The 13,913-nt window shown below is 35.8% G+C and overlaps 1 protein-coding gene across 4 annotated transcripts in view; it reads right to left on the bottom strand.

The window, feature by feature from the left end:
* Positions 1-13,913, bottom strand: part of N4BP2 (NEDD4 binding protein 2) — a 78,743-nt gene that overhangs the window by 57,833 nt on the left and 6,997 nt on the right. For 3 of the 4 annotated variants that reach the window (XM_084971766.1, XM_084971770.1, XM_084971771.1), the window contains one exon: positions 11,561-11,660. The gene's annotated coding sequence lies outside the window, so the exon portion shown is untranslated. Of the gene's footprint in view, positions 1-11,560; positions 11,661-13,913 lie in introns of those variants that run through there. The other variant, XM_084971769.1, reaches the window with a different exon arrangement.

The following is a 13,913-nucleotide window of genomic DNA, read 5'->3' as shown; positions in this document are numbered from 1 at the left end:
ACAAAAATCAGAGCAAAAATGAATAAAACTGAAAACAGAGAAAAAATGGATAATAATCAGTGAAACAAATTGATGTTGGTTGAAAACATCAATAAAATTATCAAGCCTCTAGCAAGGCTGACAAAGAAAAAAGAAGAAACAAATTACTAATATCAGGAATGAAAAAAGGGTTATCACTACAGTCCCTGCAGACATCAAAAGACTAATAATAATACCATGAACAAATATACATGCAAAAGTTTGACATCTTATATGACATAAACTGATTTCTCAAAATCCGCAAATTATCACAACTCACCCAAAAGAAAATAGATAAAAGTCCTATGATTTTTAATGAAATTTAATTCAAAGTTTTCAAATTCCCCCATAAAAAATAAATTCCAGGCCAAATACCTTCAATGGAGAAGTCCACCAAACATTTTTAAGAAAAATTAACTAGTTCTATATAATCTCTTCCAAAAATAGAAGGGGGAACACTTCCTAATTCATTTTATTAAGCTAGTGTTGTTATCTTCTTACCAAAATCAAAGCCAAAATCAGACAGAAACCTACTAGCCAATATCCCTAGTAATACAGACATAAAAATCCCTAATAAAATATTACAAATAGAATTCAGCAATTTATTTAAAAAGAATTATACACTATGATTAAGTGAGGTTTATTCCAGCAATGAAAGGTTGGTTCAATATTCAAAAGTCAGTAAAAACCCACCATATTAACAGGCTAATGAAGAAAAATTACAATCATATCTGAATGAAGGAAAAAAAAATGACAAAATTCATACCCATTAATGATAAAAACTACCAGAAAAATAGAAATATAAGAGAACTTCTTCAATTTGATTAAGAGCATCTATAAAAACCCTACAGATAGCATTTTATTTAATAGTAAAATACTATGTTTTCCTCCTAAGACTGAAAACAAAGCAAGGATGTCACTCTCATCACTCTTAATAAACATAATGCTGGAAGTTCTAACCTGGGAAGTAAAGCAAGATAAGGAAATAAAAGACACACTGATTCAAAAGAAAAAAGAAGGGAGTTCCCGTCGTGGCGCAGTGGTTAACAATCCGACTAGGAACCATGAGGTTGCGGGTTCGATCCCTGCCCTTGCTCAGTGGGTTAAGGATCCGGCGTTGCCGTGAGCTGTGGTGTAGGTTGCAGACGCGGCTCGGATCCCGCGTTGCTGTGGCTCTGGCGTAGGCCGGTGGCTACAGCTCCAATTCAACCCCTAGCCTGGGAACCTCCATATGCCGCGGGAGCGGCCCAAGAAATAGCAACAACAACAACAAAAGACAAAAAAAAAAAAAGAAAAAAAAACAAAAGAAAAAAGAATAGTCCTTATTTGTAGATAACATAGTTGTCTATGTTAAAAGCCCCAAGGAAATGACAAAATTCCAACATATAAATTCAGCAAAGTGCAGGATACAAGATAAACACACAGAACCAACTGTATTTATACACTCTGCCAGTGAATATGTGGACACTGTAATTAAAAATACAATATGATTTACAAATGTTCAAAAAAATGAAATATTCTGGTATAAATATATCAAACTATATACAGGACTTACAAACTGAAAATACAAAATAACGATGAAAAATATCAAAGATGCAAATGAATGGAAAGACAGTATATATTCATGGGCTTTTGGACTCAACAGAGTCAACTCTGGACTCAGCAGAGTAAATATGTCAATTCCCCCCAAACTGATATACTGATTTAACACAATTCCTATTAAAACCCCAGCAAGATTATTTGTGGATATGCACAAGATTATTCTTAAATCTAATGGAGGGAGAAAGGAAATAGAATAGCTAAAACAATTTTGAAAGAAAATAGAGAGGAATCAGTCAACTCAATTTTAAGACTTGTTATAAAGCTACATTGATGAATTCCATATGGTATCAGTGAAGAGACATACAGTTCTGACAAAAGATTACAGACCTAGAAGAGAAAACCCAAAAATAGACCAACATGAATATGCCCAACTGATCCCTTTTTTTTTCTTTTTTTTTTAGAGCCGTACCTGCAGTATATGGAAGTCCCCAAGGTAGGGGCTGAATTGGAGCTACAGATGCTGGTCTATGCCACAGCCACAGCAATGCCAGATCCAAGCCAAATCTGCAACCTCTAACACAGCTCACGGCAACACTGGATCCCTAATCCACTAAGCAAGGCCAGGGATCAAAACCCGCATCCTTGTGGATACTAGTCACATGGGAATTCCCCCAGCTGACTTCTGACAAAAGTCAGAAAGCAATTCAATGGAGAAAATACAGTCTTTTCAACAAGTGTAACTGGAATAAGGAGACATCCACAGATTAAAAAAATAAACCTTGACCTAAGTCTCACACTTTAAAAGAAAACAAAAAAAAACCTTCAAAATTGATCAAGGACTTAAATCCATAAAACCATAAAACTTTTGGGAAAAAAAAAAAAAGAAGAAAATCTTCAGGCTCTAGCACTAGGCAAAACCACCAAAGCTATGATTCATAAAATGAAAAACTGATAAATTGTACTTCATCAAATTTAAAACTTTTGCTCTGTTATGAAGAACCTTGTTAAGAGGATGAAAAGACAAGCTTAGAGACTGAGAGAAAATATTTGCATGCTATGTATCTGATGAAGACTAGTATCTAAAATATATAAAGAACTTTATCAAAACTCAACAGTATATCCTGCTGTATAGCAGTGGCAACTATGTCTAGTCACTTATGATGGAGCATTATAATGGGAGAAAGAGAATGTATGTATATGTGTGTGTGTGTGTGTGTGTGTGTGTGTGTGTGTGTGTGTTTGTGTATGAGACTGGGTCACCTTGCTGTACAGTAGGAAATTGACAGAACACTGTAAACCAGGTATGATGGAAAAAATAAAAATCATTATGTAAAAAAAACTCAACAGTAAAAACAAAACCAAATAACTAGAAAATGGGCAGCCAACAATAACAAAAATACACCAAAAGGATGTACAGATGACAAATAGGCACCTAAGATATTCAACATCATTAGCCATTAAGTAAATGCAATTTAAAACTACAATAAGGGAGTTCCATGGTGACCTAGCAGTTAAGAACTCAGCAAGCTGGCATTGTCACTTCTGTGGCTTGGATTACTGCTGTGGCTAGGATTTGGCCCCTGGCCTGGGAAATTGCACATGCCTTAAGTGCGGCCAAAAATAAATAAATAAATAAACCATAAACTACAAGATTTACTTACACATCTATCAAGTGGGCTAACATAAAATCTAATGATACCACCAAATCCTAGGAAGGATGCAGAGAAACTGGAAGGCTCATAAGCTGCTGATAGGAATGTAAAATGGTAAAGCCACTCTAGACAAAAGTCAGACAGTTTCTTAAACTAAACCTACACCTACCATACAATTAAGCATCTCTAAGAAATGAAAAGTTATGTTCACTCAAAAACCTATACACGAATGTCTATAGCTGCTTTATTCATTATAACCAAAAACTAGAAAACAATTCAGATATCCTTCAATAGGTAAAGAGTTGAACAAACTACGATAGTTCCATTCCATGAAAAGCAATAAAAAGAAACTTACTATTGATACAGAAGACCTGGATGAAATTCCAGAGAATTACACTGAGTGAAAAAAGTCAATCCCCAAAAGCTATGCATTGAATGATCCCATTTAATATTCCTGAAATAATAAAATTATAGAGGAGTTCCCGTCATGGCACAGTGGAAACGAATCCGATAGGAACATGAGGTTTCAGGTTCGACCCCTGGCCTCACTCAGTGGGTTGGGGATCCAGCGTTGCTGTGAGCTGTGGTGTAGGTCACAGATGAGGCTCAGATCCAGCACTGCTGCGGCTGGGTATAGGCCGGCAGCAACAGCTCCAATTAGACCCCTAGCCTGGGAAGCTCCATATGCAGCAAGTGTGGCCCTCAAAAGATAAAAGACAAAAAAAAATTTTAATTTTTAAAAATTAAAAAAATTTTTTAAATTAAATTAAAAAATTATAGAGAGAACAGATTAGGAGTTGCCAACGGATAAAGAGGAACAGTGAGTGTGGCTATAAAAAGACTAACTTGAAAGATCCTTGTGATGAAAATATTCTGTACCTTGCTTGACTGTATTAATGTCAACATCCTGGTTGTGATACCATACTACAGTTTTGCAAACATGTTTCTTTACAACCGCATGTAAATCTACAATCTCAAAAGTTTAATTCTGGAAAAAGCATGTAAAATTTAAAATTCAGTTCCTCAGTCAACTAGTCACATTTTAAGTGCTCAACAGATACACGTGGTTAAATTTTGCACAAACAGTGAATTTTTTCATAAATGCAATAAGTTCTATTGGACAGGACCAGTCTAGAATGAATAGAAGTTCCATGAAGCAAGTGACTATCCCATTTTAAGAAGTTAAGAAGCTTTATATACAAAAAAGTACAAATTGAAGGTCATAAAGAAAAAGAAACACTAACACATCTTGCTGCATTTAAATGTAAAATACCTGTATATCAAAGAAAAATTTAGGGGAGAAGTTCCTTTTGTTCCTTAGCAGGTTAAGAACCCAACTAGTCTCCATAAGGATGAAGGTTCAATCCCTGGATTTTTGCTCAGTGGGTTAAGGATCTGGCGTTGCTGCAAGCTGCAGTGTAGGTCACAAATGCAGCTTTGATCTGGTGTTGCTATGGCTGTGGTGTAGGATGGCAGCTGCAACTCCAATTTGACCCCTAGCCTGGGAATTTCCATATGCCACAGGTGTGGCCATAAAGAGAAAAAAAAAAATTTAGGGTAAAACAGGTATAACATATAGCAACTGTTTTTAACTTTTTTCCTTCCATTCTTTCTTAAACAGAAATTTGCATCCACCAGTTCTACCACTACACTAAAATTGCTCCTATCTAAATCACTTCTCACCTACATGTCAATGATAAAAGTCAAAGATAAATGGTCTAATCCACAGGAAATATACAGCAATTCTAAGTTTGCATTTAACCAATAAAACCCTTCTCTCTGTCAACTCTTAGCACAAAGCTCCCACCCCAGGCCACCAACAAACACAGAGAAGGAGGAAGAAAATGGAGAGAAAAAACAGTAAGGACACATAAGATCTGAGCCATGTAATAAGTATAACTTGACTTAGTATCTATATAACACTGGACCCAATAACCACAGAATACACTTTATTTTCAAGTACACATGGAATTATACTAGAAATCAGTAGCAAAAATATAATTAGAAAACCCAATTTGAAAATTTTTAAAAAAATCTATACAAAGAGCTCATTGCATTAAAATTAATTTTAAGTTATTAATATTAATTAGAAAATATTTTAACAAAATAAAACTATTACATATCCATACTTGTAAAACACAATTAAAGGCATGCATAGAAAGTATACAAATACACATGTTAGAAAAAGAAGAAAAGCTTTAAAAAATGATCTAAGCATCCAACAATTGGGGAAAAAAAATCAAATATAAAGAAATTAGAAAGGAAGTAAAGAGAAAATAGAAAATAACTACGCAATAAGAAGGATCAACAAAGTCATTAATTTTCATTAAGACCATTCAATGGGGAAAAACAGTTTTTTCAACCAGTGGTGCTAGGACAACTTGGATATCCACATGCAAAAGAAATAAGCTGGACCCCTATCTCACACCATCTACAAAAATTAATTCAAAATGGATTGAAGAAGTTCCCATTGTGGTGCAGCAGAAACAAATCCTACTAGGAACCATGAGGTTGCAGGTTCAATCCCTGGCCTTGCTCAGTGGGTTAAGGATCTGGTGTTGCCATGAGTTGTGGTGTAGGTTGCAGACACGGTTTGGCTCCTGCGTTGCTATGGCTGTGGCGTAGGCCTGCAGCTGTAGCTCCGATTTGACCCCAGCCTGGGAACCTCCATATGCTGCAAATGTGGCCCTAAAAAGACCAAAAAAAAGAAAAAGAAAAAAAAAATGGATCGAAGACCTAAATGTAAGAGCTAAAACTGTAAAAGTCTTAGAAGAAAACATAGGCATATTATCTTTGTGACCTTGGTTTAGGCAATAGGGTTTCTTAGGACACCAAAAGTGTAAGCGACAAAAGAGAAAAAAAAGGAAAAAGAGATAAATTCATTAAGATTAAAAAGAAAAATACTTCAAGGGACACCATCAAGAAAGTGAAAAGACAACCCGAAGAATGGGAGAAAATACTTCATATTTAATAAAGGACTTGTACCTAGAATTATAAAGAACTCTTACAGCTCAAAATTACAGACAAGTAACCCTCAAATTTTAAAATGGGCATAGGATCCAAATTGACATTTCTTCAAAAGAAAATATACAAATGCCAATAAGCACATGGTCAGCATTAGTTATCAGGGAAATGCAAGTTAAATCCACAATGAGATACCATTAGGATGGCCATAGTCAAAAAGAGGGACAATAACAGGTGTTGGTGAGGATGTAGAGAGGTGGGAAGCCCCACACGATGCTGATGGAAATTGAAAATGATGCAGCCACTTTGGAAAACAGTCTGGCAGTTCCTCAGAAGGTTAAAACAAAAAGTTACCATATGATCTGAATATACATTGAACTCAGAACAGGCAAGATCTGCTGAATGATTAGACATGAGGTGTGAGGAAAAGAGGCAAAAATGACTTTTTTTTTTTTCCGGCCTCAGCAACTGGAAATTGCTATTGCTGAGGTTGAGAGGATAGCAGTCTGAAATGCACAAACACCCCCCACCACTGGATATCAAATCTTCTTGACTTACTCCTTATAAGACTTTACTCATGGCACTTTTGTAGTAAGGCTTTCTCTAACCAACCAGCATAAAATTATGTGTACACACAGAGTTCTCTTCATCTCCCCCTTCACTAATTTTTGGCTACAAAGCAATTATCACTCTATAATTTAGGTGTCTATTTTGTTTAATGTCTCTATATCCTGACATTGAAAAGTAAACTCTTTGAAAACAAATTTTTTTGTCAATTCTGTTCACTCCTGGGCTGCCATTACTAATCTAAGCAATAATAAGTACCAAAATTAAATACTAATACTAAAACAATGTCTACCACATAATAAGCGCTCAATAAATTTCTGCTGGCTAAATAAAGGATTAAAGCAGGGAAAAAGAACCAAGAAGAAGAAGAAAGCAGTTAAGTACAGAATTCTAAAAGAAACAGAAATAGTCAGTAAATATCTAACCCCATTAATAAAACCAAATTAAAGGACAAAGAATTAAAACATTGTTAATATTGCCTGTTAAGTAAAAAGTAATTTTTAATGATATTACCCAGTGTTGACAAAGCTATAGTAAAACAAAAATTCTCATGTATTATGATGAGCATAAACTGGTACAACCTTTCTGAAAAGCAAAATGGCACACACAACGTACCAAGAAACTTTAGGTTACTTATGTTTTTTGACACACGATTCTACTTCTAGGAATACATCATAAAAAGAAAAATCAGAGGATTTACATAAGTATTTATATAGAGATGTTCAAAATACCCTAACTTTTTACAATGAAAATTTGAAAACAACTAAATACTTGATGAGAAAGGAATGATAAAATAATTTCTGGTGATGGTAAATATAATGTATTAAATACTTAACATATGCCAGCCAGAAAGTTAAGATCATGATTTTACTTAATTCTTAAAACCATAAGTAATGTTATGCCTATTTTGCAAATAACAGAACTAAGGACTAGAAAAAGTAAGTATGAGGCTCAAGGTTCTTAAGTGGCAAAACTGTGATCTGCACCAGGTTTGTTAGGCTCCACTAAATATAAATCCCTATAGATTCAAAGGATGAAATTTTATACAGCTGTTAAAGATTATATTTTGGATAATATTTAACTGTAGTTCTTTTTTAAACTGTTAACACTAACAAAACTAAATATAATTTTTACAGACACCTAAATGGAACCAGACTATATTAGACTGGAAAGGAAATCCTGGGTAATGGTAACTTTAACTATTACTCTTTTTTCTTTCTTTTTTTCTTTCTTTTTCTTCTTCTTCTTTTTTTTTTTTTTTTTTTTTTTTTTGCTTTTTAGGCCCGCACCCGCAGCATATGGAAGTTCCCAGGTCAAATCAGAGCTGCAACTGCCAGTCTATGCTATAGTCACAGCAACTCCAGATCCCAGCTGTGTCTGCGACCCTATACCACAGCTCACCACAAAGCCTGATCCTTAATCCACTAAACAAAGCCAGGGATGGAAGCTGCATCCTCATGATACTAGTTGGGTTTATAACCCGCTGAGCCACAACAGGAACTCCCACTATTGCTTTTTTTAAATACTTTTTGATATACTACTTTTATAGTTTCCAAATAACCTATAATATATACTTTTTTTTAAAGGGGAGAAAACAATCACTACTACCAATTAAAGCTGAATCTTGGACTTCCTTATATACTTCCTCCAGCTTGCAACCCTTTTTTCCACTCTGTCTACCTATATGGAAAAAGATCTAAACATATAGGCAGTTTAAGTATCCAACCAGTATTTAGTACAGGGAAGAAACTCTTTTTTTTTTTTTTTTTTTTTTTTGTCTTTTTGCCATTTCTTGGGCCGCTCCCACAGCATATGGAGGTTCCCAGGCTAGGGGTCCAGTCGGAGCTATAGCCCCCAGACTACGCCAGAGCCACAGCAATGTGGGATCCGAGCCGCGTCTGCAACCTACACCATAGCTCTCGGCAACACCGGATCCTTAACCCACTGAGCAATGCCAGGGACCGAACCCACAACCTCATGGTTCCTAGTCAGATTTGTTAACCACTGCGCCACAACGGGAACTCCAGGAAAGAAACATATACAGCTGACACTATGTCACAGCTGCTTTGTATATCCAGTGTATTTCAATCCCAGTTATTTCTCTTAAGCTATATTCACATTTAACTTTTTTCCCCCTTTTTCAGCCACACCTGCAGCATATGAAAGTTCCTGGCCCAGGGACTGAATCCAAGCTGCATCTTCGACCTATGCCACAGCTGCAGCAATGCTGGATCCTTATCCCAGTGCACCACAGTGGGAACTCTTCACATTTAACTTTTATCACCTGATCTTACATATCTTCCTCTTTCTATAAAGAGGGCTTTACTGATACTAGTTTAAACAAGGTTGTGTAGCTTTACATACATACCTGACCTAAATATTCTAAAAGGATATGGGAAATAAGGATGGGTAAGAAAGTTTGACATATTATGGAGAAATATGAAAGGACTGGTTCTCAAATGAAGAACCTAAAAACAAATAATACAATTTGTTATTAATAATGACCATGAATATATAAATTTCATATACACACTTTCCAATCTCTTCTACCTCTATTATTTAATTTTAACCTGAGAGAACCTAACCAATACATACTTGCTCACAGATTATCATCGAAATATTTCAGCATGGTAAGCATAGGTCTTATCAAGTCTCGTTGTTTGTTTGCTTTTTAACAGATAAGGATACATGTTCTTTTAACCATTAAAAAAAATTGAGGGTGAACACGAAATCGATAAATAGTAATGAAAGTGAACATGAACTCCAACAGGGGTATGGCAATGGTCAGCACTGCCATTAAAGTGGATAAATAAATACCACTTAGAGAAAAAAACCTTCCTACTGAAAACTACATCATCAACACAATCCTAACACTTAAAAAATTTCCTACATCATTTTATTAATGAATCTGTTTATGCATATATTATAGGGAGTAGTAATTTTAAATAACTCACCTTTATGGAAAAATATCCAGAAAATAATAAATTTCTATAAACAATCAAGAGAGATAATTCTATTTAATATTTAAAGCAGGCCTAAGAAAACTGATACTAAGAATCACATATATAAATAATATTTTAGCTATCTAAAACCATCAAAAAAGGAACAAAAACAAAAGGCATGCCTCCATGAGGAATATACAGGAAAGTCAGAAGACTCAAACATGGCACAATCCCAGACAAGCTCAGAAAACATCTCTCTCAGAAACAACTGCTACCAAGAACCAATACATTCAGTCCTTAAAAATAAGTCCCTTACAAGATGATTTTTTTTTTTTTTTTTTGGCTCCACCCTGGCATGTGGAAGTTCCCTAGCCAAAGGTCAAACTCTGCCACAACAGCAACTGGAGCCACTGCAGTGACAACACCAGATCCTTAACCCAGCTGCACAAGGGAACTCCTAAGATGATTTAAGGTGTACTGTTGTGATAAGCAAGAAAGGTAGATACTTTCTCATCAAGACAAAGACAAATCTCATCAAGGTACCAAAGGGTGTGTCATTAAAAGAAGAATTTACAGAAAATGTAACCAAATTAAGATAACCAATAATCTTAAAATGTATATGTCATAAGAACTATTATAAGTAATAATTTAAGACATCCCAGCTACTGACAAAATACGGTTAAATAAATAAGGGCAAAAAACAAACAAACAAACAACAACAACAACAACAAAAAAAAATCATTGTTTGGAATACTATGCAGCTATGAAAAATGAAGGTAGAATCTAAAAACCAGGAAAATCTGTGTGACATTCTTAAAAGGAAAGGCAAGATGCTGAATGATGTATAGCTTTGAGCTAAAGAATGGCAGGAAGATGTATTTCTCTACAATTCTTCAACATTTTCTATAATCCTCATTACTTACTACCAGATGAGTCTTGTTTAGCTCTTTTAGTATCTCATATTGTTGGTTTTACTGACATGTTTTCATCTGTATGTGTTTATTTCCTCTATTAGCCATGTTCCATCCAATCTAGCCTTTAGTCAGTCTCATACTTAAAATAGGTGCACAAAAATTATTTGTAGCAGGCTAAAATATGTAAAATATGAAGAAGTGGCACTTTAGAAACAAAGACACCAAACACACATTAAGTGGGAAAACCACAATACAGTTCTTTAGACTTCTTAGGTCAACACATTTTATGCAACCTCAAGCTCTTGGAGAAATCCTGGTAACAAAATGTGATTATATTTTCCTTCTTATGAGAGATTTTTTTTAATGACTCAAGTATGTAAACAAAAGCTTAAGAGAGTTCCCTTTGTGGCTCAACTAGCATCCACGAGGACTCAAGTTCCACCCCTGGCTTTGCTCAGTGGGTTAAGGATCCGGCATTGCCATGAGCTGCGGTGTAGGTCATAGACGCAGCTTGGATCTGGCATTGCTGTGGCTATGGTATAGGCCAGCAGATGCAGCTTTGATTCAACACCTAGCCTGGGAACTTCCACATGTTGGAGGTGCAGCCCTAAAAAGCAACAAATAAAGAAACAAATTAAAAAAAGCTTGAGGAGTTCCCCTCGTGGTGCAGTGGTTAACGAATCTGACTAGGAACCATGAGGTTGCGGGTTCGATCCCTGGCCTTGCTCAGTGGGTTAAGGATCTGGCATTGCTGTGAGCTGTGGTGTAGGTTGCAGACACGGCTCAGATTCCCCGTTGCTGTGGCTCTGGCATAGGCCGGTGGCTACAGATCCAATTAGACCCCTAGCCTGGGAACCTCCACATGCCGTGGGAGCAGCCCTAGAAAAGAGAAAAAAAAAAAAAAAAAGCTTGAAAACTTATGTGTAAAATATACATATTCCATGACTTTAATAATACTTACCATCTGTCTGGCATTGATGCTATCAGTGTGCTTATTAAGGCCACGGTTGACACCTGCAAACTCTACAGCTCTTCCTATTATCCAACATAATGTCTTCTTACTATTAAAAAATATATAAGTGATGTATTATATACATACTTAACAAAAGCAAGTTCATATCAAACCATAATCCTAAACAAAATCAAAGTCCAAAATACATACAATATTTATAAGTATATATCATATCCCAAAGAGAGAGCTACAAAATAAAGAAAAAAGACAGACCTTATTCATCACCATTGGAAGTGACTATTACACCCTGGAAATGATTATATACAAAGGGAAGAACTAAGCATTTACTCTGCTTTTTAAGTAGAATGTTATTTCAAGGTAACAAAACAGACCTAATTGATGAGGGAAACCTCTTTTTTTTTTTTTTTTTTTCCCGCTTTTTTGCCTTTTCTTGAGCCGCTCCAAGGCATATGGAGGTTCCCAGGCCAGGGTTCTAATTGGAGCTGTAGCCACCGGCCTACACCAGAGCCACAGCAACTCGGGATCCGAGCCACGTCTGCAACCCACACCACAGCTCACGGGGCAACGCCAGATCCTTAACCCACTGAGCAAGGCCAGGGATCGAACCCACAACCTCATGGTTCCTAGTCGGATTCTTTAACCACTGCACCACAACGGGAACTCCCGGAAACCTCTTCTTTACTGAAGACAACCATGTAATAGAAGTTCCTGTTGTGGCTCAGCAGTAATGAAGGATGTGGGTTCAATCCCTGGCCCTACTGAGTGGGTTAAGGATCCAGCATTGCCATAAGCTGTGATGTAGCTCGCAGACACAGCTTGGATCCTGCGTTGCTGTGGCTGTGGCACAAGCCAGCAGCTGCAGTTCCAATTTGACCCCTAGCCTGAGAATTTCCATATGCAGCAGGTTCAGCCCTAAAAAGCCAAAAAAAAAAAAAAAACTATATAATAGAATCCAAAACTAATTACTATATTGTAAACCATAATTAAATACCTGATCAAGAATCATCAACAATCATAAGGACATCATCAACAATCATAAATGAAGGCTAAAATCTTTAGGTGAAAGCATGACAGAGATATACAAGGTGCCAAAGTACCATGCCACAGATTATTTGCTAGATATAAAAAGTCAAACATGACTACAATAAGATGACCTGGTTGTCACCACCTTGGCCTGGTGATCAGATACAGCATCCATATGGTGGGACAACTAAACATTACATGCCTCTAAGTGAAACAATAATGAGTACACAGGATTGCTAAAAGAAATACTCTTCTAAAAAATGTTTAAACTGAATCTGAAACACCTTTAGATCTAACCCCCAGTTTATAGGAAATATAGATGATAGAGGGAAATTATACTACACCATGAAGAAATTATTAGCCATACAAAATGTCAGATGTTCTCAACAGAGCCAACAAATCTGTACTATGGAGAAAGGCAGGTAGGGTGATGACAGGGATGGGTAGGTAAGAGTTCTATAAAGAGATAACCAAATGACATGGGTAGCTTTTGATTAGATTTTTATATTTTTTAAAAAATGCAATAAAAGATATTTTTAGAACTAGAGAAATTTGAATACAGTATGAGTATTATATATTAAAGAATTACTGATAATTTTGTTAGGTGTGATAATGATTATATAGGAATGATGTGGTTATATAAGAGAATATCCTTTTCTGGAAGATATACATCAAAGACAGTGTGTCTTATGAATTTTTAAAATAGTAAATTTCAAGCTAAATCCTTAAATGAAATTTATCAAAGTCCAAAATGTATACAACACTTATAACATAAATGTATAGTATGCAAAAAAAAAAAAACAAAAAAAAACTTCATTTGTCACTTTTAAATCATTTAGGAAACTTAACATACATAGAAATATACATATACATAAAGCAAGTATAGCAAAATTAGGAGTTCCCATGTGGCTCAGCAGGAGGCTTAGCAGGATAAGGATCCAGCATTGTCACTGCAGTGGCACAGGTAACTGTTGTGGCACAGGTTCTATCCCTGGCCCAGCAACTTCCACATGCCACTGGTGCAACAACAACAAAAAAGAGTAGCAAAATTATTAATAATTATTAAACCTAGGGGTTGAGTAGGAAAGAAGTGGTTGAGTAGGGGATGGCTAGGGTTTATGTGCAATTAGTCCCACTGGGGCATACAGAGTACCTAGTAAAGTATTCTGCATATAGTTTCTGGAGCCATAGATTCAAATCTATTTTATCAGGAGACCTAGAATTGATATATGATTGTGAAGTTATAATTAAATTTAGACTTCTCAGGATTTCTATTTGATTTTCTTTTCTATTTCTGACTCCACCTCTCTTGAGTGAA

The sequence above is a fragment of the Sus scrofa genome, chromosome 8, assembly GCF_054392235.1.
Source record: "Sus scrofa isolate SSC_HxYL_T2T_F1_AM1 chromosome 8, Sscrofa_HxYL_maternal_Yorkshire_Landrace_v2.0, whole genome shotgun sequence".
Classification (NCBI taxonomy): Eukaryota; Metazoa; Chordata; class Mammalia; order Artiodactyla; family Suidae; genus Sus; species Sus scrofa.
The sequence above is the reverse complement of the archived record's forward strand: the minus strand, read 5'-3'. Positions and strand labels throughout refer to the sequence as shown.